Consider the following 8,023-nt stretch of genomic DNA (forward strand, 5'->3'; position numbering starts at 1 on the left):
TCGACTGGTGGTTGCTTCTGGTCCCTTTTGAGTTCAGAGTGGATTTTTCTTCTGGGTGTTTGACGTTGGGAGTCCAGTACCCTCGGTATTGGTACGTCTCAGGCCTTGAAAGCCACAGTGCCACCAAACTTGGCACATTGGTAGGCTTTGTCCTTCAAGTGGAGTTTGGTCGGGCTGCTGTGTCCGGTTTGTGGGTCAACGGCTGGTCAGTGAACTGAACTTCATAGGTTTCTTGCATGCTGGTGTAGGAGGCTGGACTGGCTTGTAGTGAGTACAAAGGGGTACTTGCACCTTGCACCAGGCCCAGTTGTCCCTTATTAGTGTATGGGGTGTCTAGCAGCTTAGGCTGATAGATAATGGTAGCTTAGCAGAGCAGCTTAGGCTGAACTAGGAGACGTGTGAAGCTACTACAGTACCACAAGTGTCACTTGCACAATATCATAAGAAAACACAATACACAGTTATACTAAAAATAAAGGTACTTTATTTTTATGACAATATGCCAAAGTATCTCAGAGTGTACCCTCAGTGAGAGGATAGGAAATATACACAAGATATATATACACAATAGCAAAAATATGCAGTATAGTCTTAGAAAACAGTGCAAACAATGTATAGTTACAATAGGATGCAATGGGGACATATAGGGATAGGGGCAACACAAACCATATACTCCAAAAGTGGAATGCGAACCACAAATGGACCCCAAACCTATGTGACCTTGTAGAGGGTCGCTGGGACTATTAGAAAATAGTGAGAGTTAGAAAAATAACCTTCCCCAAGACCCTGAAAAGTGAGTGCAAAGTGCACTAAAGTTCCCCTAAGGATAAAGAAGTCGTGTTAGAGGAATAATGCAGGAAAGACACAAACCAACAATGCAACAACAATGGATTTCCAATCTAGGGTACCTGTGGAACAAGGGGACCAAGTCCAAAAGTCACAAGCAAGTCGGAGATGGGCAGATGCCCAGGAAATGCCAGCTGTGGGTGCAAAGAAGCTTCTACTGGACAGAAGAAGCTGAGGTTTCTGCAGGAACGAAAAGGGCTACAGACTTCCCCTTTGGTGGACGGATCCCTCTTGCCGTGGAGAGTCGTGCAGAAGTGTTTTCCCGCCGAAAGAACGCCAACAAACCTTGCTAGCTGCAAATCGTGCGGTTAGCGTTTTTGGACGCTGCTGTGGCCCAGGAGGGACCAGGAGGTCGCAAATTGGACCAGGAGGTAGAGGGGACGTCGAGCAAGACAAGGAGCCCTCTTAGCAGCAGGTAGCACCCGGAGAAGTGCCAGAAACAGGCACTACGAGGATGCGTGAAACGGTGCTCACCCGAAGTCGCACAAAGAAGTCCCACGTCGCTGGAGAACAACTTAGGAGGTCGTGCAATGCAGGTTAGAGTGCCGTGGACCCAGGCTGGACTGTGCACAAAGGATTTCCGCCGGAAGTGCACGGAGGCCGGAGTAGCTGCAAAAGTCGCGGTTCCCAGCAATGCAGTCTAGCGAGGTGAGGCAAGGACTTACCTCCACCAAACTTGGACTGAAGAGTCACTGGACTGTGGGGGTCACTTGGACAGAGTTGCTGGATTCGAGGGACCTCGCTCGTCGTGCTGAGAGGAGACCCAAGGGACCGGTAATGCAGCTTTTTGGTGCCTGCGGTTGCAGGGGGAAGATTCCGTCGACCCACGGGAGATTTCTTCAGAGCTTCTAGTGCAGAGAGGAGGCAGACTACCCCCACAGCATGCACCACCAGGAAAACAGTCGAGAAGGCGGCAGGATCAGCGTTACAGAGTTGCAGTAGTCGTCTTTGCTACAATGTTGCAGTTTTGCAGGCTTCCAGCGCGGTCAGCAGTCGATTCCTTGGCAGAAGGTGAAGAGAGAGATGCAGAGGAACTCGGATGAGCTCTTGCATTCATTATCTAAAGTTTCCCCAGAGACAGAGACCCTAAATAGCCAGAAAAGAGGGTTTGGCTACCTAGGAGAGAGGATAGGCTAGCAACACCTGAAGGAGCCTATCAGAAGGAGTCTCTGACGTCACCTGGTGGCACTGGCCACCCAGAGCAGTCCAGTGTGCCAGCAGCACCTCTGTTTCCAAGATGGCAGAGGTCTGGAGCACACTGGAGGAGCTCTGGACACCTCCCAGGGGAGGTGCAGGTCAGGGGAGTGGTCACTCCCCTTTCCTTTGTCCAGTTTCGCGCCAGAGCAGGGCTAAGGGGTCCCCTGAACCGGTGTAGACTGGCTTATGCAGAATTGGGCACATCTGTGCCCAAGAAAGCATTTCCAGAGGCTGGGGGAGGCTACTCCTCCCCTGCCTTCACACCATTTTCCAAAGGGAGAGGGTGTAACACCCTCTCTCAGAGGAAGTCCTTTGTTCTGCCATCCTGGGCCAGGCCTGGCTGGACCCCAGGAGGGCAGCTGCCTGTCTGAGGGGTTGGCAGCAGCAGCAGCTGCAGTGAAACCCCAGGAAGGGCAGTTTGGCAGTACCAGGGTCTGTGCTACAGACCACTGGGATCATGGGATTGTGCCAACTATGCCAGGATGGTATAGAGGGGGCAATTCCATGATCATAGACATGTTACATGGCCATATTCGGAGTTACCATTGTGAAGCTACATATAGGTAGTGACCTATATGTAGTGCACGCGTGTAATGGTGTCCCCGCACTCACAAAGTCCGGGGAATTGGCCCTGAACAATGTGGGGGCACCTTGGCTAGTGCCAGGTGCCCTCACACTAAGTAACTTTGCACCTAACCTTTACCAGGTAAAGGTTAGACATATAGGTGACTTATAAGTTACTTAAGTGCGGTGTAAAATGGCTGTGAAATAACGTGGACGTTATTTCACTCAGGCTGCAGTGGCAGGCCTGTGTAAGAATTGTCAGAGCTCCCTATGGGTGGCAAAAGAAATGCTACAGCCCATAGGGATCTCCTGGAACCCCAATACCCTGGGTACCTCAGTACCATATACTAGGGAATTATAAGGGTGTTCCAGTAAGCCAATGTAAATTGGTAAAATTGGTCACTAGCCTGTTAGTGACAATTTGGAAAGAAATGAGAGAGCATAACCACTGAGGTTCTGATTAGCAGAGCCTCAGTGAGACAGTTAGTCACTACACAGGTAACACATTCAGGCACACTTATGAGCACTGGGGCCCTGGGTTACCAGGGTCCCAGTGACACATACAACTAAAACAACATATATACAGTGAAAAATGGGGGTAACATGCCAGGCAAGATGGTACTTTCCTACAGCTGGGTGCAGGGAGCAATTTTCAGAAGGCTAGCGGTCTTCCGGGGTTTCTTAGAGTCTTTTAGTTGTCCAGTCGACCCATCAGCATTGATTGTCCTGGGTGAAACAGGCAGGGTTTAGCACCTTTGTCTCCTTGCAGCAAGGTTTCTGTTGTCTTGCCTTGGGTCTTCTTTATCGCTGGTTCTCTTGTGTCCGTTGAATCTGATCTTTAGGTCTAGGGATCCCCACTAAATACTGCATTTAGTGGGCATTGGGGGGGTCCAGGATGTGTCTGGCAATGTGGGTTGGTCCCTTTAATTGTTGGGTGAGGCCCAGGCTTCCAAGATCTTCAGTAAGTGCTTTTGAGTTGTGGTTGGCATGGCCTCCTAGGTGACAGTGCAAGTTTCAAAGTAGAATGTAATTGATAGCGTTAAGTGCAAGTGGTGGGACAAAGTAAGTGATGGTGTTGGTGAAATTGGTGTGGAGTCCCAGTGGTCTGTGGATGAATGTGTCTTGTATGGTGAAGTTGACTGTGACATACAACTTTAATGACAGGTGTTCCATGTTGGAAGATGACGTGTTCATGGAGGTGGTGCAGCTGATGGCGCTCTTGTGGAGGATGGGGAGTCCACCTCATGGCTTGGGAAGTCTGTGTTGCCTGCAATCTTGTAGCTGTTTTATGGCAATGTCAGGTCCCAATTCAGGGTTCAGCCGGGTTTCCAGAAGGAAAAGTAGGTCCAAGCCGTTGTCATGCAGCAGGTCCCAGATCTCTGTGGCGTGTGTGCTGAGTGAGTAGGTTTCAAGGAGCATACATGCAAGAGTACTATACATGCCACCTACTCATGCTTGCTCCATGAGGACCGCAGCATGTTGCACCATTCCTAAAACCTGCCAATGATCACTAAAACACATAATTTCATGAGCTGAAATGGTCCGTCTTGAATTATGAAGTCCTTTTTTCATTGGAGAAGAAGCCCTTGGAATAGGGTAAACATGATGGGGCAAGCCAAAGAGAACCCATGCTTAAGATCGCCAAATCAGAGTCACGAGAATCAGACTGGTGGGCTGCTTTCTAATCTGAGCCATCACCCCCGTATCATTATAAATGGGAGAAATTCATAGTTCAAACATGTGGCCCACTTCTTGTGTTCAGGTTTGGTATCCAGATGAAAAACAGAAGCCTTAGCATTTAACCTTGTCTCATAGCTCAAGCATTCAATTGATGGACTCCTGTAGAAAATGGGAATTTGTCTGTGACCACTTTGGTCTTCCCTGGAAGGTGAAGACCCCCTACAACTGGCAGAAGTGCCAAAAGTCCAGTTCTCCTAAGTAGTTGACCATTTTGGACCACCGATGCATTGTCCCTTTTGAGTGAATCACAGCACTGAACTATGGTCTTTGGACAGGCACTGCGTCACCAATGACCCAACTAGTAGTTTGATGCTAGTGATGTTCAGACTTAAATCATTTATGGACCACCTTCTTCTGGTAAGCTGTTTTTCACTCCAAGGCCCCCAGCCCAGATGGCGGGCATCCGACTCTGCGACCACACCTGGAACTGACACAAAGATGGCCCGCCATGTCAGCCCCCCATGTTGCCCAGGGATGAGTAAATCTCTATTCTTGAATATCTTGCAAATATGACAGCCCCTTCTGTAGATGCAGAATCTTAAGTCTCTGGAGTGCCCGGTAATGAAACTGGCATGTTAAAGTAGCCTCAGTAGATGAAGCAAGTACATCCACAATTCAATTGATCAGTATTAAGGCGACCTTGCCCACTGCACCCATTTATTGCAGTTCCTTCTTTATCAAGACCATCTAGACATTGACAAGTTGGGAGTGACGCCAAAGGGGAGTTGTTCCGAAACCCATGAAACTCCATTTGTCTTGTTGACACTAAGTTCAACTTCACCTGGTTTATCCATACCTGCAAGTCCTCAACAAGTGAACTAGCATCTGCCACTGTGACATCAATAGTTAATGCTTTTATGCCATAAAATGATCTTAAGTAAATCATCAGCCTAGTCATTTAAACACTTAACCAGTCAACCACAGGTTGGAAAGTACCAGAGAGCTGATAAGCCAAATAGGAAAACCTTGACCTCCCACAACTGCTCTGTAAGAGAAAGTAAAGGAACTTCCAGTAGGGACTGTAACTGGGTAGCAAGAGGTTTGCATCCTTCAAGACCTAGCAAACCAATAATTTTCTACAGGCAGATTTTTTCAGGGAAGTTTGCTCCTTGATTAAGGCTGTGCACGTTTGCTTGAACGCCCCTAACAAATGTGCCCAACCCCCATAAAGATGAAGGGGCTTATTTAGACTCTGGCCAGCATGTTTGTTGCAAACCACCCTCACCGCAAAACTTGCAGTCCCCCACTCTTTATAGAGTTTGGAGAACTGTCATGTTTCCGATGACAGAGCCCAGGCTGGATCCACTGGTGGAAACCCATGATCGACAATGCGAAAGACATTAGTCATTTAGGGTAATGGATGTCAGACAATCCACCCTATTGAAGGTGGACCATCTCACAACATTTTCCTGTCCAGGTCCACCAAGGGAAGCCTGGAGATTACAAGCAGCAGATAGAATCAATTATACCAACGTTTTGGGAAAAAACTCCCAGTACGCCAGGGCAGTTCATTGTTTGCTTTTCAACAAAAAATTCCCACTTTGGAAGTCTGTCTTTGAAAAGCGAAAAAACTTTTCAGTGGTGGCACCCTGAGCATGGAGGCAACACGGCAAAGCTTCAGTGCCCTCAGCATGCTTCTGTGGCTGTGGCTCCTTTGAAGGCATCAAGCACCCCCACCTGCTTGGTGGATCTCTAAATATGATAAACTATGATCTGCCTTGGCAGTGGAGTACCTCCCTTGGCTGCCCTGGTGGAATGGAGTACAGTCCGCCAATGGTTAAATAACCCCCCCAAGTCTCCTAAATTCAGGTCAACTGTGATAAGCTTAGATTGGCGGTGCTACACAGAGATGGCATAGTTTGTGTTTCTGAGAGGCACAAAGATCTTTCCACCCACCTAGAAAGGACAAGATTTGCTTCAGGGGCCCTGAGCAATCCAACAGTTTGTCCTGGCAGGCTCCCCAGAACCTCTTAATCCCCCTTTGGGGAATTAGAACATTTGCCCATGAGAGTAATCATTTTACTGTCGGGTTCAGGTGAGACACTGACTTTGCCGGCACTGTAGGGCCTAGAGCGCTCTGCCCTAACATGATTCCTCCCCTCCCTAGCTAGAGGCCAATGCAGACTGCAGATACCTGGTGTGTTGAGATTGAATGACTTTAACACCTTTGAGGTTATGATCCCAACTCATGCATTGGTTGCTTCCTCTGGAGCCTTTTCCAAGCCACGCCTTAGAGATGTTAAACCTACATATCTTTGGCCCTGGTTCAGAGTCCTTGAGGCCTCCACGTCCGAACAGTCACTCTGAAGTTTCATTCTCATTGATGAATGGCTGCTCTTTAACCTCTTTGGCTATCTCCCCTGAGTTCTTTAGGAACTTGCTGCAAAGCTTGTCAGATTTTCTCAACTTATCCAGATGGTCTTGGCTCACAGAAATCAAGCAGCAGCCTTCTCTATGCCTTCCAGCTGCTTGTATACAGATTTGTTCTTATGTTCCATAAGGCCAGACCTGAGTGTTTAAGAAGACTTTTCATCATTTCTTTTACCACCCTCTGGATGCAATTCTGAACTGACAGGTGTAGTACCTGGGTCAAGCATAGATAGAGGCTACAGGAAGTTTCTTTACCCTCTTAATATTCTTCATAGCTCTGGAACTCCCTGACACTCATAATACACTGTACTCCGATGTGGATCCTCTGTACTAAGTACGAGGGGAACAAACACAAGCGTTGCACCGCAATGAGCCAGGGCTAAGTAATTCCTGCCCAGAAGGACTTTGCAATATTAAAATGGACAAAGGTGTCCCCTAATAGCTCAACCGCATCACTACTCTGGCTGTCCAGGATGGAGAAATGGAACCAAATGTTGCCTATAAAACGTGTGCTTTTGCCTAACACACAATGTCTGTGAGTCATCCTGCAGGAAAGGAAAGCCAAAGTGGACTGTCTCAATGCATCTGTGCTGAGCACACCCTCAAGAAGAGGCTGAGAGCTAAATAGGACAGGTAACCTCTGCCAGGCTTATCCACAACTGGAGGAACAAGAGGAATTTTAAAAAGCCTGGTCAAGTCCTGGCTCCTTGTCAACAATACATCAAAACATCTAAGGGACCGGCAGTCTCTGGCTCAGCTGGAAACACTTGTTGTGTCGAACAGTACTAGTCTGCATGAGATACTATAATAAACAATTTAAAAAAAGGTTCTGACCCTCACACACCCTAGAAGGCATGCTTCATTACTGCGGGTGCTTCTTCGCCACCACCAACTTGGAGCTAGGTGGGTTCAACCAGAGCTCTTGGAGTCTTATTATTTATGTAAGGTGGAGACAATAGAGGGTCTCTCTGCGAACTGTTAATTGTGTAATGAACAGCTAGAATACTAATCCTTTATTAAATCATATTTTGGAGCCTTTCTTATACAAACATGGAAGGAGCTTGGTAGTTATGACACCCTCCCTATGGTCCTATCCAGGTCTGTATGTTCCAGCCCTTTATTGGTGCAAATTGCAAGATCCCTAGACCAGTGTTTCCCAAACTGTGTCACACCCGCACCACTCTCCTGCTGAATACATTTGCTGCACTTTGTGTGAAGCTAGGATTTTTCACAATCCCTATGACTTCATTGATGTCAGCACCCTCACTCTGGAAATTGTTCCCGCACCACTGGTGCAAAGGTGCTG

Source organism: Pleurodeles waltl, chromosome 3_2 (genome assembly GCF_031143425.1).
Source record: "Pleurodeles waltl isolate 20211129_DDA chromosome 3_2, aPleWal1.hap1.20221129, whole genome shotgun sequence".
NCBI lineage: Eukaryota > Metazoa > Chordata > Amphibia > Caudata > Salamandridae > Pleurodeles > Pleurodeles waltl.